The 26,928-nt window shown below is 41.2% G+C and overlaps 1 protein-coding gene across 2 annotated transcripts in view; it reads right to left on the reverse strand.

The window, feature by feature from the left end:
- Positions 1-9,337: 9,337 nt before the first annotated feature.
- RSU1 (Ras suppressor protein 1) overlaps positions 9,338-26,928 on the reverse strand; it is a 363,740-nt gene continuing 346,149 nt past the window's right edge. Inside the window, exon 10 of one of the 2 annotated variants that reach the window (XR_004525414.2) lies at positions 9,338-9,810. The gene's annotated coding sequence lies outside the window, so the exon portion shown is untranslated. Of the gene's footprint in view, positions 9,905-26,928 lie in introns of both variants that reach the window. The other variant, XR_004525413.2, reaches the window with a different exon arrangement.

Genomic DNA, 26,928 nt, shown 5'->3' on the forward strand with positions numbered 1-26,928 from the left:
ACAATCAGTTCAGCTTTCTGGCATAAGGTCTCATAGATAATCACAGAACAACAAAACCCCACAGGTGTAGATCAGGGGCCGGCAAACTACAGCTCGTGGCCACCTGTTTTGTAAGTGACGTTTTATTGGAACGCAGCTGTGTCCATTTGACATACTGGCTGACATACTGCTTTTGTGAGTCAATGGCAGCTGTTGAGAAGTTGCTACAGAGACTATATGCCCTACAAGCCTAAAATATTTAGTGTTTGGCCCTTTATATAAAATGTTTGCTGACTTCTGATCTAGATAATGAGAGAGATTGAATTAGAATTTTGTTCCAGGCAGGCTGGAGTCAGCATTTTGAAAGCCAGATTCACCTATTCAACTTCCATGGCACGTGAATACCCAACTATTTAGCTGGGCTCTCTTACCGATTAGATTAGAAGGCTGACATACTAATCCAGTCATGAAATTATAAAGCTGGTCAGTTGATATATTTTGAATGTTAACGATAGCCGAGATAAGGCAGCAGCATCTCCAATTTCTTATCCACTGATCAAACTTCAAATTTCCTAACTCCATCCTTATAAATGTGGATCAGATTGTCTTACCAATGCTTAACAATGGCACCCTTAGAAAATTATTTCAACATTTAAGATGCATCGTTTCTACCTCCTACTTGACTCTTTTGAACGCATGTATAGGCACCAGGCAGAAATAGCCATCCAATTCTCTTTGATAAAAATCAACCTGTTTATAAGAGAAAACAGAATGAGGATGAGAAGAAAAGTCAGGAAGTTAAAAAATTTTTTTTTCTAAAATATTACCTTTTAACAAAGATGGCTTTGTAGTTTTAAACAAACAAGCAAACAAATCAGCAAGTCACTATTTGTGGTATTTGCATGAAGTTAGAACTTTTCATATATTTGGTCTGAGAGAAAATATTTATTGGTCATTTTTGCCGTATCACTTTAAATAATACCCCTTTAATTAAAAAAAATTAAGATTGAACGTCAGCAGCCACTATTATAAAACTACTAACGATTAACCTAGTTTCTCATTCTCACGAATTGGAATTAAGAGCCTTGAGTCATAATTCCAGTTCTGCCATTAACCTGCCATGTGAACTACAAGTCACAAACATTTCCATGGCCTCAACTTCCCCACGTGTAAAATCATTGTAACAATATCTTCCTCACCTAATTCACGGCACTGCTGTCATAAAATGAGGTAATGTTGGTGAATTTGTGCAAACGCTATACAAATGAAAGATATTATTATTATCTGATTATTGCCTTAACATCTTCCCAAATTGTCTCTGGTATTAAAAATGTTATGGTCATAAACATCTATAACAGTGCTCTGTAGTTGACAATGAAATATTTCTCCTTGTGAATTTCATAGTTTAGATTTTATTTTGATGTAATAAAACGAGCATAATTAACTTTTATTGTGTGCATTATTTGTGGGAACGTTTTAACACGTTAAGTACAGCCATTTATCTCAGCATCACACAAGGATTACCAAATTGAGAAGTGCTTTCTTTAAAAATGGGGTGGGGCTTCCCTGGTGGCGCAGTGGTTGGGAGTCCGCCTGCCGATGCGGGGGACACGGGTTCGTGCCCCGGTCCGGGAAGATCTCACGTGCCGCGGAGGGGCTAGGCCCGTGAGCCATGGCCGCTGAGCCTGAGCGTCCGGAGCCTGTGCTCCGCAACGGGAGAGGCCACAGCAGTGAGAGGCCCGCGTACCGCAAAAAAAAAAAAAAAAAAAAAAAGGGGTGATTTCATTTGGAGATTTGAGTTTGGTTTTATTGCTGAGATTAATAAGATGTTGTTGAAAATGAAACTGTTTTCTTTCCAGCACTTCATATTTTTGCTTGGTTAAAGAAACAGCAGTAATATGATTATATGTCAGTAATTAAATATCTTTGCAGAACAGTATCTTGATAGCATATATTTAGAACACAGCCATACCAAAAACATTCAATTACATAGATACAGCTTTAATATTTAACAGCTTGTTTCTTAACGACCATCCTTCTGGGGAGCTGATGTTGACTATGTATAAAGGAAAGCAAGCAGCTTAGTGTCAAATTAAGGGAAGTGGAATATATTATAATGGTGCTTTTTATGTTTTGCTATTCTCACATTCAGCCGAGTATAATGTTTTTATTTAATACGTTTAACTATCGATTCATCTCTCTTATTTTTAGCAACAGGGGCCTTCAGTTTTCTCTAAACACAATGAAGGTTTATCCAGGGACCAAAGTAGGAAAAAAAAAGTCATTTAAATTAAGCATCATGGGGAAATAAACATGTGTAAGACAAAGAATAGGCATTTCCAATAAAATTCCCGGAAAACAACATGCTGAAACCACTGGAAAGGCATCTCAGGAAGTAGAGAAGAAAGCTACCTCATACTCGTTCTTAGAGGTGGGAATAGCAGAGAAGCCAGGCTCCTGTTAGGAGCCCCTGTGTTTCCCTTTTACCTAACGTTAAACGTGAATTTGTAAATAAATGGAACTATCCCTAATTTATTAATGGTGTACTTTGTTTTAGAAAAGAACCTAGCGTTTTCCCTAAATTTTGACTTTGATTCCAGTTTCACGACTCCTTACTGTAAGTCAGGGCTCTGCTCTTTCTACTAAAAACCAAGGAACTAGGCACGGACTCTAAGAGGTAGAGTAGAGATGCAGACGCAGATGCAGATTGACCTTCAACAACCCCAGAGAGTAAGGACGTGGCTCAGACTGTTTCCAGGTCCCCATAGCGATAATGACCAGGATGGTTCGGGGCGCAAGATGTCCATCAAACACTGACTCACGTCTCTGGTTGGGCAGAAGAAGCCAGTCTGCCAGTAGACACAACTGAGTCTGAAGGTAAACCACGGGGGTTAAAGTTCGGTGCCACCACACTTACTCCGTGTGTGATCCGGGGCAAGCTGCTAACTGTCCAAATCGCAGTCTCTTAGCTGTGCAACGAGAGCTACTAATGGTACCTACTTTCTGCAAATGTCAGGATGTTTAAGCCAGGTATGCAATTAGTGCTCAGTAAATATTAGAAGAACAAAGGTGAAACACTGCTAGAGAAACATCAAGCAAAGGGGAAATAGTACATGGCAAGAGAGTGCCTGTTTGGATTAGAACAAGTCTTTGGTGGGGAAGCCAGGGAGAGGGGGATGTAGACACAGGTGACTTTTACAGTAGTTGTTAGGAAGAGCACATGAGACACCTCACCAGCAGGCTCTGGCTCCTTCGTGTCGACGACACTTTCCTGGGGTTACCCGGAAATCAGAAGGTTTTGACTTAAGTGTCTTGTACTTCCTCTTGACCTTAACATACTGTGCACTGCTGCAGGCCTTTTGAACTTAACTATGATGGCAATAACAACGGCTGTAAATCTGGAGCAGACCACATCCTTTGCACGTGAACCATTGGACACAGTCCTCATTCCTCTGGTTATTAGTGAGCACTTGATAACTATCTGTTGAAGAGCTGATCTTCCTGGTAGTCCTGATGCCCAAAGCTCAGCTTCTCTGTACACAGGTGCTGAACTGAATCTCGGAGACGGAGTTTTGGGTGAAGTGGAAAAGGAGAGCTTTATTACTTTGCCAGGCAAAGGGGGACACAGCGGCTCCTGCCTCGAAAAACTGTATGTGTCCCAACTTGGGGAGGATAGCGAGAAGTTTTATAGTCATGGTTCAAAGAGGCCGTGATCAGCTCGTGGACATTCTTCTGACAGGTTGGTGGGGAGTTAAGTGGGAGTCGGCATCATCAACCTTCAGGTTCCAGCCGGTCTGGGGTCTACATGCTTGTGGGCAGCACACAGTTAACTTCTCCCACCTGGAGGGGGTTTCAGTCTCTGCAAAACAGCTCAAAGATATTGTTGTGTGTATCCCTTGATGGGGAACCAGGACCCTGCCCCAAGGCTGCACTATTGTTTCTCTTAACTGTTTCTCCCTGGTCTCAAATCCCCTCCCTTCCCTAATAAACAACTGCATGAATCTGCCCCGTTGGAACCCAGGGAAGGTCATGGAGGCTGAATGAAGGCTATTTGCTATAATCAAAGAAATGGGGGACACAGAAAGGCTTTGTGCCCAGGAGCCCCACAAGGCCCTGCTCGGTATCAGTCCGGTCGCTGTTCCGCTCTGTTATCTGTAGAGCCTCAAGTACCTTGTACGGAGGTGGCGGTGGTCAGAGGGTGCGCTGGCGTTCTTTCTAGCAAATGAGGGCGCTGAGCTCCCCCCGACTCCGTGCGAGGTCTGCTTTGTGGAGGCAGCAGCTCGTCAGAGGGAAAATGGGCAACGCCAACGAGAACTGCTTCGCTCTGTCCTTCTGCTCTATTCTCCATGCAAGATCATAATCAATATCCTTTACAGTGAATGGCTTATCAAGGGCTGAAATGGGGAGACAAAGATACTTTCTTTCTGATTCATCTCTCAAGTACTCCAGCGGAGGGGATTCTGATAAAGAAGAGCGGTAAACATTCTCGTCAAACACTGCTCTCCTCCAGTCTGTCAGGAAGGGAATGAAAACGCTGCCATGGAAGCAATATTTCTATGAAATCCTCCCTGATTATTTCCATCAGGGTCTGCCCAGCTTCAAAGCCACACTATTTAAAATGAAAAGAAGAGAGGGCATTGCTATGAATAATGGTAACACGTAGAGGGAAAAGCACGGGAGAATAAGGCAGAGAGATAGCATTCAAATGCCTTTTCATATTCGACACAGAAGAAACCTTATCTTCCAACAACAACAAAAAGTCGGATGAATATGTAAGCTGCTAATACTTCGCTACGTCTGAGATTCCATCTTGGAGTGAAAAGGAATGATTTCATTGTGGCGTCCTGAAAAGAAACGTACAGAGAATGAAGAGGAAGTGTCCACTTAAAGACTGGACAGTGTTGATGATATCACATTCTGAGAAACTGTCTCCTGCCACCAGCTATAATAGCATCTCAGATTTCTACAGGGTTTCACACAGATAGAAAAGGTGGGAGTGGATTGTAGCTGAAGCCCCCCCCCCTTTTTTTTGGTGTTCTATTACCTCTGGTTTAAAAACAATGGAAAGAGTGAGGATGTTCTCTCCATCACAGACAAAGCCGAGGGCTGTTTTTAAGTTAGAGGTTACTTCAAAGTCATTAGAGTCAAAGGACTTTGAGGGAAGAGAGATCACTAAAGACTTTGCAACTATTGCATAACAGCGAATCAGCTATCAACCCAGCAGAAATGAAGAAGGTGAAGAGCGATTCATTCATTTTGAAATAACTGAAATCAGACTCACTGGAAATAATTATGTGAAAACAGTTGGCTCCACAAAGAAAAACCAGGGTACTGAAATAGGCCGGTGAAGCAATATCTTGCACTCAGACCTTCAAATCACCCTAGCCCAGGTTTCTCACTATTGACATTTGGGGCCCGACAATCCTTTGTTGTGGAGTCCGCCCTGTGCCCTGTGGGAGGTTTAGCTGCATCCCTGGCCTCTACCCAGTAAATGCCAGTAGGAACCCCCTTCCCAGGGTCTCCAGACGTTCACCAAGGCAGGGGAGGGAGGCAAGGCAAATCACTCCAGTAGAGAACCACAGCCTTAAACCCAGTCTTTTTTTTCATTGACCCGTAGTCTGCTGTCCACTCAGATACCCCAGAAGACTCATCTGACATCATCACCAACTTCTCAAACATCACAGGCCTCACTTAAAAATGTGCTAACCCGTCCTATCCTTAGTGCACCACCCTTTATTTCCCTTTAGATGGTCCTTGAGCAGACCGCTTTGCTTTCTTAGGCACTGGGCTGACAACTCCACCAAACCGTGTTAAGGCCTCTAAAGGCACTTGTTGCAAAGTTGGTGAGTCCTGGGTTCAAATCCTGCTTCTGCCACTTGGAAGCTGTGAGACCTTCAGGCAAGTCATTTTCTTTTCTGAGGCTTGGCACTCTCTCTCCCCGTCTCTCTCTCCATATATATATGCATATATACTCAGAATAAAATTATATTTACCCTATAGCAATGTTGCTGATTAAATGACATTATATGCAAAGCCCCCAGCAGTATCTGGATGTACTTATTTTATGATAGCTTACAAAGTTGGAAATACATCGCTTAAACATAAAGAAACAATGTGAGGGACTTCCCTGGTGGTCCAGTGGTTAAGACTCCATGCTCCCAATGCAGCGGGCCGGGGTTCAATCCCTCGTCAGGGAACTAAGATCTCACATGCCGCAACTAAGAGCCCGCATGCCACAACTAAGAGACCACATGCCGCAACTAAGACCCGGCGCAGCCAAACAAATAAAAAATAAAAGAAACAATTTGAGGGTAACAACAGGAGGCCAGATGGAGCTGACATAGTATTTGATCAATTAGCACAAGAATGAACATTAGCAGTCTTGGAAATGAATGAGTGGTCAGAATGATAGGCAGGAACTCAGGTGGGTAGAGGTCGCCTGGGCATTTGCAAGCAGCTTAATGATTATGATGGTCAGGGCCAGGAAATATCAAATTATGGCGCACAAAGATGGAAATGAAAAGAGCTGGTGTTGAGAGAAAACTCCGTGTGCCTAAAATAGACACAAGTGAACCAAGGGAGAGACTGGTGATCAATCCTTTCTTTCTTTTTTTTTTTTTTTTTTGCTTCCTTGTGTTTCACTAACCAACTATTTTCATTTCTAGCTAATTTGGAAGCTGTCGCCTATTTGTAAAAGAATTCCCTATTTCCTTTAGATTAATTTTTACCTGCTCAATGTTTCTCTGATTGATTCATCGCATCCAAATCAAAACGTATTATTAATGAAATGACATTTCTATAGCAAATACATGCAAAAACAAGTGCCTGAAAATGTCTTACTTGCCTATAAATTCATTCTAAACTATATTTTTAAAGGGAAGGTAAGTTTTAAAAACCCAATGAGTTTAAAGAATTAGATTTCAAAAAAATAATACAAACTGCATTGCACTGTAAAACTCATTCATAGAGCGGATTTCTTTATGTCCTGAATCGTACACTAACAATAATTAGGTAAGTTTGAAGATAAATGCATTCACAATCTTCCCTTTAAGTCCAATATTAGTATAGAATTTCACTGTTGCTTAATTAGAAGCTGAGCTGGTAGCCAGTATATCATTTTATGTAACAATAGTCATGAGAGAAATTATTGTATAGGAATAAAATAATAAAGCAGTAGCTGACAACTGCATTTTTCTATCAGATGCATTCCTAATAGCTCTACACAATCACTATTAGACCAAGCCCCAGCTAGAAGCGTCGGGAAAATTAAAACAGACAGGCACCTCCTTAAGGCACTTGGTACAATTTAGTTTGACTTAATAGGGTCTATTTCAGGGAGTCTGAATAGAAGTATAAGCAATTCCACCAAAATTTTCAGACCTTATTTGTGTTAGAAATGGCAGCTACTTTTGACCATGTTGATCATGGGGTCCTTTAATTTGACTTGCACATAAGATTGGGTTCCTACCAGGTATTATCTTGTTTCTCTACACACTTTAATGTTTCTCCACTTTCATTTCAGTCTAAACAAATGCACATCTGGCAATAACCCACGGAATAACAAGGTTCCTCAAGTCATTATTCTGTGGACATCTTTTCAGGCATGTATTTTCAGTCACTATGTATGTCTTTCTCTGTATCCATTTTTAGGTGTCATGTATGTTATCTCTGTTATATCCAGTTTTATCACTGTATTTTCAAACAACGGCAAAAGAAATCTTGTCTCTATAAAAATTACAAATGGAGACAACTTATTTTCCATCTTAATAGAAAAGAAATCCTATAAATCTTACTATCAAATGCTGCCTCTGTTTTATATGTTTAGAACAAAGATGAATTTCACTTTTATTGCATTGTCTATTCCATTTTTGAAAGAGTTTAGGGTGCATATCCCGACTGTGAAACTTTCCATAGCAACGAGATATAAGAAAGGAAACGGCTTTCTTTTGCATTTTCTAGGCTAAATGGCTGTGAGCTACTTTGATTTTGGCCTTTGAAACGCATTCCTGCAAACATTCACAGATAGGACAAACCCCAAAATTTATTGTGTGTGTGTCTAAATCAACTGAGTCAATTATTTTCATTTTCAAACTATATTTTAATTATGACTAGTGTTAGGGACTGAATTTCAAGGAATTAAAATTATTTTACTATGTACTCACATGAGATAAGAGACTATTTTCTTTGTATATAATCTGGGGGATAGAGAAATGAAACAGGATTAAGGAAGCTCATCTCTCTCTCCCTCTCAATCTCCCTCCCCATCCCCAGGCGCATGCACACAGGCGCGCGCGCGCGCACACACACACACACACACACACGCACACACCTACATGACCCCCAGGATCTGAATCATGCTGGGATTTGGTGGGTGAAGGAGGGAGTGTGGTCGAGTGTGCGTATGTCAGGGAACATAATGGTCATTGTTGATGGTGTTTAAATTTGGGGGGAAGTTCACAGTTCTAAAATCTCAGACCTCAGGACTTCCCTGGAGGTCCAGCGGTTAAGACTTTGCCTTCCAATGCAGGGAGTGCAGGTTCGATCCCTGGTCAGGGAGCTAAGATCCCACATGCCTCGTGGCCAAAAACCAGAACATAAAACAGAAGCAATATTGTAACAAATTCAATAAAGACTTTAAAAATGGTCCACATCAAAAAGAAGAAATCTTAAGAAAAAATAAATAAAATCTTAGACCTCACTGTTGTTTTGTTGTTTTCCCTCCCTCACTAGACGTTTTATCGTCTATGAGCTGAGAAGCCTCGCCAACTGCAGTAAGGGTCTAATGACTTATTAAGCATTTTCTAAAGCCTGAAAAGTCACCCATCTACTAGCAGTAGCCTCCCGGGTCCAACAGTGCGGCCAAGAAATCCAGATTCAATATTCACACAACCTGGTGCTCTTTTGCAAAATAGTTCTCGCAAAGCAGTGCCTGGAAAATGATATTTAAAGACGAGTAATTGCATGATCAAGGAAATGGGGACGAGTAAGCCCTAATTTTCAATATTTGTGAATAAAGGGAATTTGTGTTATTCAAATGTAAGGAGCTAATAATATCTCTAGAGGGTGATGCTTGAGAAATCTGGCAGCAAAGTTCTCTGTTTGCAGAAAGGCATAACTCACGCAATCCACGTTTATACAGTCCTTGTTTAGCAAAGGTACCTGTTACATATTTGTTGATGTTTTCTTACTTTGTGTTGTTGATGCTGTTTTGTTTTTATATGAAGAACTCCCAAAGCACAAGGTTCTGTTTCATGTTTCTCGTGAAATATCTATTTACTTAAACATGAAAGTCTGTTAAGAAATAAAGAACATGGAAACACACACAATAGAGAAGAAAAATTTACTCTGAATCAAAATATGCATGTTCTCAACTTAGTTTTAATTGTTCGTATTAAAAACTGAATGGATACAAAAATTTAATTAACAATATGTGCATAAGGTACAGTGAATGACAATAACATTGACCACCACGTGCCCACCACCCAAGATAAGGAATAGAATGTTTTTGGCACCTTTGAGGGCCTCTGTGCATCACTCCATGACGTCATACTGCTCCTCCCTAGAGGAAACCACTACCCTGAATTTTGGGTTATCCTTACCTTGTTTTGGCACATATGTTGATATTCTCAAACAGTGGGTGGTTTAGTCGCAAATGTTCTGAGTTGATATAAATGGAATCGCTGTCTGAATTCTTCTGCAACTTGATCTTTTTCACTCAATATTATTTTCTGAGATGCATCCAATTTGATGTGTGCAGTGATATTTTATTCTTTTTCACTGATATATAGTACAGTTACGTTATTTTAAAAACCACATGAGATGGGAAATCGGCTGTAAAAAGAAAAATGCATCTTCAGTACTTGTTGTTTGAGAGAACTTCTAGCTTTATTTCCATTTCAGCCTTTGACTCAACTTTACACTTCCCCTGGAGAAAAAGAATGATATATTATTTCTTAGTGCACACAGAGAAGTTAGAGATTATTTTGCTCAATTCTCTCACTTTATGTATGAACTGCCTGAACCCTAGGTAGCTGAAGGGACCCTTGCAAGATTACAGAACACTTAGGTCTTTGGGCATCTAACCTCAGCCTATATTTCATATCTCCTCAAAAGAAAAAAGAACTTACCCTCTGCCATTCTCTTGTACCTTCTCTTTTCTTCAGGAATAATTCATCAAGATACTAAAAGAGGGGTTGTGTCTAGACTCATTTCAAAGTGACCGTAGGTCCCGATTTTCAGAAAAAATACGATGATTTTTCTACACTTGGCTAATATTCACCGTGTGGGAACTGGTAGGAGGCAAAGCCTACTGGATACCATAGGAGCCCCAAATACCAAATATTCACTTTCACCACTTCCCTTGCAGCCAGGCATTGCTACACATAGGTGTCCTTGATCTGTCAATACCTAAACTCTTGACGTTGAATTGGGAGCAAATGACTTAAATCCTTTGTTGTCAGTGGCAACAACATCTAATTTTCAGAAGTAATAATGGCAGATTAGGCCTCCCCTGGTGGCACAGTGGTTGAGAGTATGCCTGCCGATACAGGGGACACGGGCTCGTGCCCCGGTCCGGGAAGATCCCACATGTTGCAGAGCGGCTGGGCCTGTGAGCCACGGCTGCTGAGCCTGCGCGTCCAGAGCCTGTGCTCCGCAGCAGGAGAGGCCACAACAGTGAGAGGCCCACGTACCGCAAAAAATAAATAAATAAAATAAATAAAATAATAATGGTAGATTAGAGCTACATATATACAAAGGTAAGAGAAACATGAGTTAATACTGCAAAAATTTCCTCAGCTGCCAGGTACAACTACAGCAAGTTCCACATTAATTCATGGGTATCTTTAGGGCCACAAATTAGAACAAGAAGAGAAGCAGGAAAAAGGATGTTCAGCATTGCTGAGAAATGTTATTTCCCGATGCAACACTATATTGCCCTGATAGTATCTGAGAAGGCTTGGACATGTTAATTTCTCTCTTCTTGTACCTAAGTTCTTTGGCTGCCGGAATTGTCCCTGTGCTCTGAAGCAGTGTCTGTCTCTCATGCTGGCAGGGACGCCACCCACAAACATTTATCAGGAATGCCTGCCTTTTGTTTCAAGGATGTAGAACAAGAGATGCGAAGTGCTTTCGCAGGGCCTGAACAGTGTTAGTGTCAAGAATGGATGTCAAGAAAAGACACTAACAGTGTTAGTGTCTTAGCATCAAGAATGGATAGAACAGATGTGAAGAAAAGACACTCAACATCACTAATTATTAGAGAAATGAAAACCAAAACTACAATGAGGGGCTTCCCTGGCAGTGCAGTGGTTAAGATTCTGCCTGCCAATGCAGGGGACATGGGTTCGAGCCCTGGTCCGGGAAGATCCCACATGCCGTGGAGTAACTAAGCCTGTGCGCCACAACTACTGAGCCTGCGCTCTAGAGCCTGCAAGCCACAACTACTGAGCCCACGTGCCACAATTACTGAAGAGTGCGTGCGTAGAGCCCATGCTCTGCAACAAGAGAAGCCACTGCTGTGAGAAGCCCGCACACCTCAACGATGTGTAGCCCCCGCTCACCGCAACTAGAGAAACCCCAAGTGCAGCAATGAAGACCCAACGCAGCCAAAAATAAATAAATAAAATAAATAAATTTATTTTTTAAAAAACTACAATGAGGCACTACCTCACACCGATTAGAATGGACTTCATCAAAAAATCTACAGACAATAAATGCTGGAGAGAGTGTGGAGAAAAGGGAACCCTCCTACACTGTTGGTGGGAATGTAAATTGGTGTAGGCACTATGGAAACCAGTATGGAGTTTCCTTAAAAAACTAAAAATAGAGCTACCATATGATCCATCAATCCCATTCCTGGGCATATACCTGGAGAAAATCATAATTTGAAAAGATACATGCACCCCAATGTTCACTGCAGCACTATTTACAATAGCCAGGACATGGAAGCAAACTAAGTGTCCATCGACAGAGGAATGGATAAAGAAGATGTGGTACATATATACAATGGAATATTACTCAGCCATAAAAAGGAACAAAATAATGTCATTTGCAGCAACATGGCTGGACGTAGAGATTGTCATACTGAGTGAAGTGAGACAGATAAAGACAAATATCATATGATATCACTTATATGTGGAATCTTAAAAAATGGTACAAATGAACTTATTAAGAAACAGAAATAGAGTCACAGATGTAGAAAAAAAACCTTATGGTTACCAGGGTGGGGGGAAGGGAGGAGGGATAAATTGGGAGATTGGGATTGACATATACACCCTACTGTATATAAAAGAGATAACTAATAAGGACCTACTGTATAGCACAGGGAACTCTACTGAATAATATGTAATGACCTATATGGGAAAAGAATCTATAAAAGAGTGGATATATGTGTATGTATAACTGATTCACTTTGCTGTACAGCAGAAACTAACACAACATTGTAAATCAACTATACTCCAATAAAAATTATTATTATTATTATTTATTTATTTATTTTGGCGGTACGCGGGCCTCTCACTGCTGTGGCCTCTCCCGTTGTGAAGCACAGGGTCCGGACGCACAGGCTCAGTGGCCATGGCTCACGGGCCCAGCTGCTCCGCGGCATGTGGGATCTTCCCAGACCGGGGCACGAACCCATGTCCCCTGCATCGGCAGGTGGACCCTCAACCACTGCGCCACCAGGGAAGCCCAAAAATTATTTTTAAAAAAGAACGATGTTTACAGTTATGGGTCCTGCACTGCCAGCCCTGAGCACCAGACCCCACATGTCAGGGATGCCTGGATGTTCTTTAACGTGTGTGTGTGTGTGCGCACGTGCGTGTGTGTGTGTGTGCATGCGTATGTGAGTGCAGGAAGTGGGGCCCTTTGAAGGGCAGGACCTGGTGCAGGGGCTCCTCTGGCTTGGATCGCAGGCGGCACTATCCGTGACAGTGTTGAGAGCATGACGGCTGCTCTATAAAAGGCCATTTGCCTAAGGAGAAGAGTGACCATGACGTTCTTCCCAGACTGCTTCTGCGGTCCTGCTCATTGCTTAGTCTCCCTTTACTCCTTATTTACGGGCTTGTCCCCCACCTTCCTGACAATCCTTGTTGTTGGATATCCATTCATACACATGGACACTTTACTACCTAAATCCACCAGGGTTTTGCACAGGTTCTGTAACATCTCAATATTCCATTGATACGACAGGCACTTTTGAATGTGCTAGATCACAAAATCCAAGTGACTGCAGGTTAGATCAGCTAGATCAGCTAGAAAGTTTCTTTCCTTTTCCTTCCAGGTAAATAGGTGTGGAGAAAGAAAATCTCCCTGGAAGTTTTCTGTGTTTCCATAGCCTTTTAAGACTCTTCAGGGGATTTTGATACGTAGCCATTTGTCTAGTTAATTGCCCTGATTTGAAAGAGTACTCTATTTTCTTATCTTCCCAGGTGGACCAAATATAATAGTTACAGCTCTTGAGTAGGTCTCTAGGCTAAGTCAAAGGTGTCTTGAAGACAGGAGTGCTAGCTCCCTAGATATTTGCATTTCAAAGAGGAATGGCCCCCAAGAGTCACATGAAAAGATGCTCAACATCATTAATTACTAGAGAAATGCAAATCAAAACTACAATGAGGTACCATCTCACACCAGTCAGAATCACCATATTAAAAAGTCTGCAAATAACAAATGCTGGAGAGGGAATGAAGAAAAGGGAACCTTCCTACACTGTTGATGGGAATTTAAGTTGGTGTAGCCACTGTGGAAAACAGTATGGAGGTTCCTCAAAAAACTAAAAATAGAATTACCATATGATCCAGCAATCCCACTCCTGGGCATATATCTAGACAAAGCTATAATTCAAAAAGATACACGCACCCCGATGTTCATAGCAGCATTATTCATGATAGCCACGACATGAAAACAACCTAAATGTCCATCGACAGATGAATGGATAAAGAAGATGTGGTACATATATACAACGGACTACTACTCAGCCATAAAAAAGAACGAAATAATGCCATTTGTAGCAACATGATGCAACTACTAATTATCATACTAAGTAAGTCAGAAAGAGAAAGACAAATACCATATGACATCACTTACATGTGGAATCTAAAATATGACACAAATGAACCTACCTATGAAACAGAAACAGAAGCATGGACATAGAGAACAGACTGGTGGTTGCCAAAGGGGAGGGGTATGAGGGAGGGATGGAGTGGGAGATTGGGGTCAGCAGATGTAAGCATTTATATAGAGAATGGATTAATAGCAAGGTCCTACTGTATAGCACAGAGAACTATATTCAATATCCTATGATAAACCATAATGGGAAAGAATATACAAAAAAGAATATATACATATATGTATAACTGAGTCACTTTGCTGTATGGCAGTAATTAACACAACATTGTAAATCAATTATACTTCAATAAAAAAAAAAGGAATGGCCCCTGGAACTTAGAGAGTTCTCAAGGTCACAAAAGCAGGGACACCCAGGCTATCAGGCTTCTGGAGAGATTTATGTCCATAGTGGGACGAGGGACCTGACACTCATCACATCACCTCAGGGGTAAGACTGTTCCAAGAAGAATGGATGAACTTACTATTTACTATGAGGTATTTAATATGAAATCCCTCTCTGATCCAGAACACCAGTGTGCATATTCAGGGTAAATTTGATGACAATGAATATTAACAACCATGAGATATAGGCAGGGTCGGTCAAGTGCATTTTCAGACCCCTACGTCAAAATAACAAGGAGTGGGGTTGGTGGTGAAGGGTAGGAGGAGCGGGGGTCGTGATTTATTTATTTTGGCCGCGCCCTGCAGCTTGCGGGATCTTAGTTCCCCGACCAGGGACTGAACCCAGGTCCTCGGCAGTGAAAGCACTGAGTCCTAACCACTGGACCGCCAGGGAATTCTGGGCATCGTGATTTTTAATCAGGAACATTCTTGAACCTTATCCCAAATCAACTGAATCAGAATCTCTCGGTATGGGACCCTAAAATCTGCATTTCAATCAATACCCACCCCCCTTCCCAGTGATTCCTTTGCCTCCAAAATGCAAAAGGGACTAGATTAAGAAAACATTTATATGAAGACAGTGGCTCCAACCTGAGATCTAGGACACTTGGAATTCCCTGGGTCCCTTTCTGCAAGTCCATGAGGCCAAAACGCTTCTGATAAAAATACTCTGATGCTATTTGCCTTTTTCTTTCTTATTCTCTTACAGGCCTACAGTGGAGCTTTTCAGAGACCACATGCTGTGTGATGACTTTGCTGCTCTGACAGCTCACGGAAAGTGTATTAGGCACTCTTGTGTCCTAAAAAAATTCCCAGTTTGAATTTCTAATATGATAAATGTTGAGAGAGATAACCGACATAAATAAAGGCAATTTGGAGTCCTCAATAAGGTTTAAGAATGTAAAGGAATCCAAGACAAAGGTTTAACAACCACACTTGTAAGCTGTGTAGGACCTAGAGGTTCATCCCATCCAGCAGGCATTTGCACTCTGAGATTAGCTTAAACCAGTGAGCCTTTAATTCGTAAATATACTGGGAAACACTTTGTAGATTAGAACTGTTTAATGCCAGTGGGGTACAGGCATACTGCATTTTACTGCAGTTCACAGATATTACATTTTTTACAAATTGAAAGTTTGTAGGAACCCTGAAAGTCTATCAGTGTCATTTTTCCAACAGTATTATTATTTTTAAAACATTTTTATTAGAGTATAGTTGCTTTACAGTGTTGTATTAGTTTCTGCTGTATAACAAAGTGAATCAGCTATATGCATACATATATCCCCATATCTCTTCCCTCTTGTGTCTCCCTCCCTCCCACCCTCCCTATCCCACCCCTCTAGGCAGTCACAAAGCACCAAGCTGATCTCCCTGTGCTATGCAGCTGCTTCCCACTAGCTATCTGTTTTACATTTGGTGGTGTATATATGTCCATGCCACTCTCTCACTTTGTCCCAGCTTACCCTTCCCCTCCCCATGTCCTCAAGTCCATTCTCTATGTCTGCGTCTTTACTCCTGTCCTGCCCCTAGGTTCATCAGAACCTTTTTTTTTTTTTAGATTCCATATATATGAGTTAGCATACGGTATTTGTTTTTCTCTTTCTGACTTACTCCACTCTGTATAGCAGACTCTAGGTCCATCCACCTCACTACAAATAACTCAATTTCGTTTCTTTTTATGGCTGAGTAATATTCCACTGAGATTAATCTCCAAAATATACAAGCAGCTCATACAGCTCAATATCAAAAAAACAAACAACCCAATCCAAAAATGGGCAGAAGACCTAAATAGATATTTCTCCAAAGAAGATACACAGATTGCCAACAAACACATGAAAGGATGCTCAACATCACTAATCATTAGAGAAATGCAAATCAAAACTACAGTGAGGTATCACCTCACGCTGGTCAGAACAGTATTATTTTTTAACTGAGGTAAGTACATTGTTTTCTTTAGACATAATGCTATTGTATACTTAATAGACAACAGTATAGTGTAAACATAACTTTTTTATGCACTAGGAAACCAAGAAATTTGTGTGACCTGCTTAGTGCAATATTGACTTTATTGTGACAGTCTGGAACCAAACCCACAATATCCCCAATGTCTGCCTGTGCTCTGTCACCCCTTCACTTTCTATCGTCGAACAAAAGGATTAAAAACTCCGTACTCCTTTTCTGAAAGGTCACTACTTGCCTGGATTAGACTGAATGTTCCCAAAACTCATTGTGGTCAGTTTCATCGTGTTTGGTAATTTTTAGCAACAATCAACCACTAATAACTTCTGTTTAACTCCACGTTAAGCAGAAAACCTTTATATTTCAATCCTTATTAGACCACCTTTCCAAAATGCAGTCATTTCTTTCCTTAGAAGGTAAACAAAATGTTGTTTAGTTTGTTCTTATTAATCCAGGGTCTGCCAGTGTTTTAGGACATGCATTTAGAATTCCAGTTCTTTTTTTTTTTTTGGCCACACTGCAAGGCTTGTGGGATCTTAGTTCCCTGACCAGGGATTGAACCCACGCCCTGGCAGTGAAAGCATCTAACCACTGGACCTAATTGGACCATCAGGGAGTTCCCAGAACTCCAATTCTTATGCTGGAACATGACTGCAGAAGGCACAGATGAGTTGGTGGTGTACCGGAATGGAGCCATGGTTTGGTCTGCTACGTTTTTCTAAATAGAATAGCTTTGCTCTCTTACAATTTTCCCCTAAAAGCAACTTGAATTAGAATAATACCAACTTGATCTACTTTGTATTTTTCTATTATAAGATACTTTCACATCATTATAATCCAAAAAAACTTACTATATGCTCAGAATATATTCCCATCTACAGAGGGGTAAAGCGAGAATCAGTGGAGTTCATCAAAGCTTTTAGTTAGCTGAGTTCCGTGTATTTTTAAATTTAATTTTTAAAAGCTACGTTTTAAAAAGTAAGCTCTTTCTCTAATCTACTTTTATTTGTAACACTTGAAATTTCTGAGCAATATATATATATATATATATATATATTTTTTTTTTTTTTTTTTTTTTTTTTTGCCGTACGCAGGCCTCTCACTGTTGTGGCCTCTCCCGTTGCGGAGCACGGGCTCCAGACGCGCAGGCTCAGCGGCCATAGCCTATGGGCCCAGCCACTCCGCGGCACGTGGGATCCTCCCGGACCAGGGCCCGAACCCGTGTCCCCTGCATCGGCAGGCGGACTCAACCACTGCGCCACCAGGGAAGCCCTGAGCAATATTTTTAAAAAATATCATGCTAAACGCTAAGGAAATACAAACAAATATACTTTTCCATTGATTTAGGACAGATACTAAGATTCTAATGTGTACCTTTTTCTCTAATTCTGTTTGTTTTTAATTCGTATTGCTTTTGGTTTGCTTTTGAAGGACAATATCTTTCTCCCCAAATTCTCAAGTAATGTTCAAGAAAAGCACTATCTGATGGTGAATGTACCTTTCTTCAGTAAATTATTACAGGATTATTCTTTTTATAAGACAGTGCATGCTCCTTACTTTTCAATAGATATTATACATCCTACAGTAGTTTAAACTGAAAAGCATTTATGCTTCTATTAATGTTCCTCTTTCCAATCCTTTCCAAATTAACTCACAGAAGAAAACATTTACTGACACCATCTCAAGCAAGGTTCCGATTCACCAGGTAACACTAAACCCTTAGGTAAAGAGTTCGAGTGTTCTCCAAACAGATGGGGGAATAAACATGGATCCTAAGTGAACAATGCCTCTGTTACTACAGGAGAGATACGTGACTTCCTTCACACAGCCTTTCCATCTTAACACCAAATAATGAAAGAAACCATTCCAAACAAAAGCAAGCCATTTCACCTACGTGTAGACTTGGACAGTTAAGCTTTGAAATGGCAACTTGATTCCTAGACACTACCACATTCCCCCTAGACACTACCACAGTCCCTCTATATACCAACATACCCTATGTACTACCACAGTCCCCCTATACACTACCACAGTTCCCCTATACATTACCACAGTCCCCCTATATACCGACATACTCACCCTATCTACTACCACAGTCCCCCATACACTACCACAGTCCCCTATATACTACCACAGTCCCCTATACACTACCACAGTCCCCCTATATACCACCATACTCACCATATACACTACCACAGTCCCCCTACACTTGCCAATGTGCAGCAGGGAAAACATATTACATACCCCAGTTTTCTAGATCACAGCAATGACTGCTGCTCCTACAGAGTCTGAGCTGGTGAGAGTTCTATGCTCAAAGGAAGAATCCTTGGTATCACAGATTCCTTTATCCAAATGAACGGAAATGGTCAACGTTTGGCACGGGGAAACCAATGAAGCCTTTCTTTGTGGCTACACATTCCACCCACTTCCATGTCTTGGATGTGCTGCTGCAGAGGGCTTTGAAAATCTGTGATGATGTAAAGGTCATGTAAATGATTTGTCTGAATAGACTTAACACCAGAATGGGTCATCTATTAAAGTAAACTGGATAAGAAAACCCACTACTTATAGGTAGAGAAGACAGCAATTCACACAGTGCGAGTTGAGAAGTATTGAAAGACTCTAATTCCAAAACACCCAAGGTGCCACCATGGTATCTGAAATTTACACCATCAGAAAAATCACTACTTTGGGTTAAGGAGGTGTATCTCTAAGTGTGCTCTCCACGGAGCATTAATAGGTGTTATAGTAAGAAAAAAATATACACATAGACTTATATGTTCATTAATATTCATAAATGTGGGTAAATTTCAGGTTTAAATAAATAGCTGTCTTTACTGTCTAACTTACCCATGCTTGGAGAAACCACATAGTGTTCTGAATCTCCAATAATGCGACATAAATAAGTAATATTTTCCAAACTTGATTGACCATGGGACACGTTTTTTTTTTTTACAGTGTATCTTATTAGACTGCTTATTTTGTCTCAGATTAGAAAATGCAACTTTCCCAGATGACCCCTAATAGCACGCAAATGTCCTAACTAGATGGACAACTTATGAAGCCATATCGTTCATGAATATTTGAGCCTGGATTTTTTCTTCTATCAAAATAATTAGCTGCAGAGAACAGAAACTTGCAGTGACAAGAGATTTACGTCTTGGTGTGACTGAAAAAGAATGGGTGATACCTAGAGGGCGCTGGAAGCAGGGGAGGAGTACTGGTGGGCAGGTAAACTCAGGTGCAGAGCTACCCAGTAAGAATTACTCCAAATCCCAGAGAGAGCAAAGAATGCATTAAGTGGAGTTCAGAGAGCATGAGTGAGAATCACCAAACAGACTAAAATAGAAGTGAACAGGGAAAGCAGTGGGCGGCATTAAAGGCAATTTTGGTTCATGGAAATCTTTTGCCTAAGACTACCCTTACCAGGAAAGAAAAATGTCACTATTTCTTATTTCCAGAGGCAGCCAGCTATTAGAGCTCTCCCTGCCTGTAAGCCCTCCGAATGTAATCCTTTCTGCTTTCATCCATAAATGAGTATAATTACAGTGTGCAAAAGAGTGGAGACCTTCAGGAATACAAAGTTAATGCCTAACATTCAATACACTTCGACTTCTCCAAGGCTCTGAAGTTCAACACCGCCCATATTTGAACTCCCCCCTTCTATGGAAAATGGGTTAAGTTACTATTTTAAAACCATTCCTCAAAACCACACAATTTTAGATTCTGTATTTAGAATTTTCTCCTATAACAAGAGTCAAAGATTCACCTCCTAGGGGAAGCACCTATCTTCATTCCCCGTGGGCTATTAGTTTCTACTGTAAAGTGAAGTTCTGGTCAAGACTCTGAATTAATATGTTAGCACCATTCTAACTTTAAATTTCTCAAATATTTGAAACGATGAGGGAGTCGCTTGAGCCTAAAAGCCACTTTTCTACATTGCCTCTCATTATAACTGAAGATAGTTCAAAAGGCGGTGGTGATGGAGGTTTCATTTGGGAAACGCGCCTAACACGTTAACATCATATTCAACGAACACATGATATCTGTTGGGACTGTTACTTTGAACTGGATCCTTTTCCTGCTGAAGGAAAACTGTGTTCTGGCATAGCAAGCATTTATTATTTCTTCCACCTACTTAACGTCATGTTTTCCACCTTAACACTCACAGTCAATGAAATATTTTCATGTGAGCTTTCCACTGCCTGTCAAAAGGTGTCATCTGCCTGTTATATGATGTGCTAAGATATTTGTACCTTATCAACTGTTAATTAGCGTAACAGCCTGCAACTTTTTTTTTTTTTTTTTTTTATATTCAGTGCAGTTCTGGGTGCCTCGGCTAGGTTAAAAGTGCCGGCTGACAGAACTGCTCTCCTGTCACACTTACTACAGGTTCTCTGGATGCCGACAGAAACATTTTTTTTTTTTTTATGCTGATAAGTCAGGCTGTCCTGTTATCTAAAAGAGGAAAGAAGACAGGCAAAAAAGTTAGGGAAATGAACATTTCCATAACTTCACCCAGGCCAGCAGCAAAGTAACAGTCCCATCTCTGAGGGGTCTAAGTGATATCTTATTCCCACACGATTTATTTTAAAATATTCAATTCGCTTGATGTTAAAAAAAAAAAAGTATGTTGTTTTCTATTACTATAATAAATGATGTGACGAAGAGTAGCTTGTCCTTTTATATAAGTCCCTGATTGATCTCAAATCCTGTCTTGTCCACTTTTATTCCTCTTTGCCTATCTCCCACTGATTAGAATAATCCAATAACGCTGGTTTAGGACCACAAGTCTCTGCAAAACCACAGGCACCGCTCAGGGCTGGTGCACCTTCAAGGTCACGTGTGATCAGTGAAGAGCCAGCCTAGGGTTTCATGCAATCTGTGGGCAAGAAACAACTCCAGAACAAGGCAAAGGAGTTCTAGGCAACCTTTGAGGAATTTTCCGGCACAGAGGAAATTTTTTATTCTCAGTAGCACTTGGCCGCTTTTGCACAAAGCATGACATAAACGACTGTCTTAGGGCAGGCACACAGAAACCACCAGCATCTCCATTCTGAAAGCTTTGCCAGTGGAACCACTGGAACATGGTTTCCAGAGCACACAATCAAAGGCACATAGAAATGTACCAACATGTTACAAAATAAGACAACCAACATTACTTTCAGGCCATTGATACCAAAATACTGCTCCAATCAAAATAAAGAAACAAGTTCATTAGCATCGTTGCCTTTTTCTTTTTTCTACACAAAAAGCGAAGCCAGCACTTGCCTCCAGGGTCTTCTCTTCCCCGTTCCCACTCCATTCCTGACAAAGCCACAAACTTTCTCATCTCATATCACCATTGGGTCCGAACCTCTGGTTACCAGGTTTCTTTCTGTTGAATGACCTAGGTTAGGATGTTCAGTTGGGAGAGCCCAAGCAGTATCAAGATGGAACACCAACCAACTGTGCTCTTCCTCGGGTGCCGTGGCATTAACTGGGTTCCAGTGTGACCTGCAGTGGATCCGAAGTCTCTCCTGGCGCCCCTCCAGCCTCAGGCTCTCCAGAGCTACCCCTGCCCTAATTCTGGCAGGCGAGCTGATGAAGCCAGAATTGCTCTTATCAACTTCTTATTCTCTGCACAACTTCCTCACCCTACACCACGCCTATAAAAAGGGAGTCTTTGTGAGAAGGACTGTGTATGCACTCACCAGGAAAAGCTTGGGATCTCTGATTTAAAGAGCAGTGGAGTACATCATTACCCTCATCCCAAATCCCCCAAATACAAAACAGTCCTTCTTGCAAATACCTGTTTTGTGACTCTGTTGCGCCTCCGTACACTCAGGCTCTGAACGTTAGAGAATTTTGAGTGTTAATGTTAAAATAGTCTTCTCCATATGTAACTATTGTGCACATTATTCCTTGGGGAATTACAATTCTTGTAAGACTGAGACCAAGTCAAGCTCATTAATTGGTTATGGAATTTAGCAGACTATGTGTTTAAATCTTCCGTTGAGGGAATTTTTAAAGTCACGTCTGCGTTATTTTCCTCGTCTGTGAGAAGGAAGTACCATCATTAGCTAACTTTAAAAAAACAAGGAATATTTGGGCAAAACTGTGTTAAGAAATATGGCATTTGCTGTCACTCTGTGATTCTGATTTTTAACAGTAATATTTTTCCTACTCTTTGGAATCCTACATCCAGGAGATGGTGATGGTGGGTGTGCCTGAAATACTGGGTGTCTCTAAGGATAGACAGGGAATAATAAGCATAAATTCAGGAGCGTGGCTGCCCTGCGATGGGGGTGAGAGGTAAAGAGACCATAGAAGAGGGTGCAAGGGGCATCTATGGTATCGGTAATGCCGGGTGGTGGGTTCACAGATGTTTATTTTATTACTAGGCTTTTTACCTTCCATAATATTTATTGAATATATTCTTCTGTGTCAATTAAAACTACCATGTGCCTGATATTCAAATAGGACTGCCTGTTAATGCTTCCACACAACTATACACCTTATGTTAAAAAAGATAGTTCTTTATTAAAATGACCATACCATCCTCACATCCTATTACCACGTAAACACCAGAATAATGAAATGCTTTATTTTAGGGAACGTTAAGAAAAAGAATGCCAGCTTCTAAAATAGAAGTTTTCCGACTACATCTGTTACTATTAACACATATTCTAACCTTAATCTCGCACACATGCCGTGATTACGGAGTGCTTTCTGACTCACTCTGCTTCTCTCAAGTTAAAACCTTCCTCGGGGACTTCAAACTCTTGGGAGTTAAAAGCCCTTTTGAGTTTGCATCTTTCTCAGCAGTCGGTGATGTTTTAAAAAATCCCAGTGAATGTCCTTTGCCTCCCTCCAAAAGGAGAGGGGTGGATACCAGGTTGTTTTTAAGATCTTCTTCTGGCTCTAAACATCTCTGATTCTGTGACAGTCAAGGAGTGTTCGTTTTCTTTTCCAGCTTCTCTGTTCTCAAAGTATCGCTTCCTTCCCCATACAATCGAAGAAAAAGAAGACTGCTTGGAATTAGGAATTACTTTACTCCCTGACTTCTCACTGCTTTACTCTCCAGTGTGACTAACCAGCAGAAGACCCCCTACGCCCTCCCACCCCCTACACTCTCCCCTACAAACACGCACACACACACACGCACACACAGTATACACAGAGCCTGGACTCACAGCCTCTCCAGCTCACATTTAACACTGCTTCTACTGATCTGCGCCCCATACTCTTTCCCTTGTCTGAATGACAAAAGCTAACATTCCTTGATCCCTCTGCTATGCCTTGTGCTAAGAAGCTGACTCGGATTACCGGGTAGTGAGTTCTTAGCCTTTGGGTTTTGGAGTCAGCGAGTCCTAGATTTGAATCTCAGCTTAGCCCTTTATTAGCTATGACACCTTGAGCAAAAAGATGTCACATCTCTGAGCCTCAGTTTCCACATCTGCAAAATGGGGATTATGCAAGTAAAAATCTTACAAATGTTTACAAAGCGCTACTAGAATAGAGACTGGCACACAGATTGTCAATAAATGACAGTTATTTCTATAACTATTATTCGCCTTACTGCCAGCGCTGCTACGCTGACCGTTATTTCTAGGTTTTTGCTCCTTGGCGTCTTGCCCAAGGCTCTGATACTGGATTTTCCTGCCTCCCGCCTGGGTTTTGAATCCCTTCTCCTGACCCTTTGGTTCCTGGGCTTCTGTCTGATGCTCCTCACACGGGTGGTCTCTTAGAGTACTGCACTCTGAGGCCCACCTACCCTCTCATCTGAAAACACACTATTTACTTCATTCTATTTACTGTTTCTTCTTTCCCCCTTTTTCCAGTTCCACTGAGATCTAATTGACATACAGCACGGGAGACGTTTAAGGTGTACAGCGTAATGATCTGACTTACATACATCATGAAATGATGATCACAGAAAGTTTAGTGAACACGCATCGTCTCACATAGATACAAAATTTAAAGAAATTTAAAAAATAGTTTTTCCTTGTAAATAACTCTTAGGATTTACTCTCTTGACGATGTTCACATACAACATACAGCAGCGTTAACTACGTTAATCGTGTTGTACATTGCGCCCCTAGTACTTATTTATTTTATAGCTGGAAGTCTGTGCCTCTCGACCCCCTCCATCTGATTCCTCCCCACCTCTGGGGACCCCAAGTCTGATCTCTTTTTCTGAGTTTGTTTGTTCTTGAAGTCTAACTGACCTACACCACTACTTGTCTATACTTCAACCATAATTACCTCTCCTGTCTAGCAAACCTCCCAGTCTTATTCTGAAGACTCCAGGTAAGACACCTTCATATAGGGTATCACTTAATCCACATACAAACCCTATGAAGACACAAGGTCTCTGCCATCTTCAACACATAAACTCTATCTCTGGTCCTAAGACAGCTTCTTCAACTCCCATCTTCTCCCAGTGGGATGGGGCACAAATGAAATCTGCTAATTCACATGGCCTTTCTTAGCTGCAAGAGAGGCAGTGAAGTCTAACCTTTTTTATTTAAATTTTATTTATTTAGTTTTTTGTTTATTTATTTTTGGCTGTGTTGGGTCTTCGTTGCTGCACACGGGCTTTCTCTAGTTGCAGCGAGTGGGGGCTACTCTTTGTTATGGTATGTGGGCTTCTCCTTGCGGTGGCTTCTCTTGTTGCAGAGCACGGGCTCTAGGCTCGCAGGCTTCAGTAGTTGTGGAACACGGGCTCAGTAGTTGTGGCGCACAGGCTCAGTAGTTGTAGCGCACGGGCTTAGTTGTTCCTCAGCATGAGGGATCTTCCCGGACCAAGGCTCGAACCCGTGTCCCCTGCATTGGCAGGCGGATTCTTAACCACTGTGGCACCAGGGAAGTCCAGTGAAGTGTAATCTTTAATTGGGTGGCCATAAACCCTGCTAAATTATTAGCATGAAAGAAAAGGAGAACGGATCTTAAGAACAACCAGCAAGCTGCCCAAGGAAGGTAATTGTGTTTTCATTTTATATGAGGACACCGTGGCTCAGGGAAATGAAGAGGTCCCAGGAATTGCAATCAGGTTTAACAGACTCCAGAGCTACCGCTGAAGGTACTGTTTAGTTCTAGCTGGTTCCCTGTGTTCACAGAGAATGGAGCTGCCTCCAGCACGTTCTGTCTGGAGATTCGTTCCAACAGAAGGCCCTGATTTCCCCCCTTATTCTAGCTAGAAGATGGAAGCAAACTCTTCTCTTCAGTTATTTTAGCCACAACATGATTTTTACATACCCTAGTACATTGTTACTTCTCTTAACAATGTTTACGAAGCAATACACAATTTTGCCAAGTACTCATAGGAAAGAGTTCTTTAGCGCAAGGTTGCACAGGCTGTGTTCCTTACATAGCACAAAATATTTAAAACCAGTATTTAAACAAGGTTTCTAGAAAGCAATTTTAACTAACTCTGTGGCAAAAAAACTACAGACACACAAAATTTTAAAAGATCCTGAAATAAAAACACAGAAATTATTCATATTACTTAAAGGGGAAAAAAATGTCGAGTTATTTGAATTATACATTCAAGTCATCCTTTTAATGTTTGCTTCAAACCCACATTGTTCTGTTTTTCAACACTGAGAAAACTACCATTTGGCGTTCTTCACAGACACACATGCCTGGACTTAGAGTTAATGAAGAGCTTCCGTGCTGAGGTTTTTTTTTTTTTTTTTTTTTGAGCTGGGGGAGTGGAGTTTAATATCATTCTGTTTCTCTCAAGGCTGTATTTAATATTAGAGATCAATGATCACATTATCCTGTGCTGATAGATGCCTCTAACACAAATAATTCTCTAAAGGATTTGGAAACCATCATGGAAGGCATTTCATATTAGTTATTAATGGCTGGCTAAATGAGGGTGCTTTTCAATTTGCATATGGAATCTCCTCACCCTCTTACCAGGACAAATACTACATTAATCAGGGTGGGCTATCTGCTTAAGAAATAAACCCATCTCAGTGGCTTAAGACATCAAAAGGACACTTTTCACTCACATTTCCTCATAGTTAAGGGTGGTAGGAGGGCTCTGCTTCACATGGCCATTCAGATACGGCCCCCTTCTCGCCTGGGGCTCCACTCTGCAGGTTCCAGAAATTCTCTCCATCCTGCCCATGAGTGGAGAAAGAGTGGAGGATGTTGGGTAGGTGGGAGGTTTTTGAGAGGCCAGTTCTAGAAGGCATACCATATCCTATTGGCTGGCACTCAGTGGCAGGACCACATCTAACTGCAAGGGAGCTTGGGAAATGTAGTGTAGTGATGTGTCCAGCAGGTAGAGGATTAGAAGGAAATGGGTTTAGTGAGCACCTAACCACCAAACATCACTGAGTCTCTGTCACAAATACCGAAAGAAATTGCTAGGCCAGGAAAAAGAAAAAAACCCAACCTCCCTCCCACCCAAAAACAACCTAAAGAAACCCCCAAGCAGTTCACTTTAAAAGTTTTATTTTTTTAATTAATGATGATACAATTAAAAAT

Source organism: Tursiops truncatus, chromosome 2, assembly GCF_011762595.2.
Source record: "Tursiops truncatus isolate mTurTru1 chromosome 2, mTurTru1.mat.Y, whole genome shotgun sequence".
Lineage (NCBI taxonomy): Eukaryota > Metazoa > Chordata > Mammalia > Artiodactyla > Delphinidae > Tursiops > Tursiops truncatus.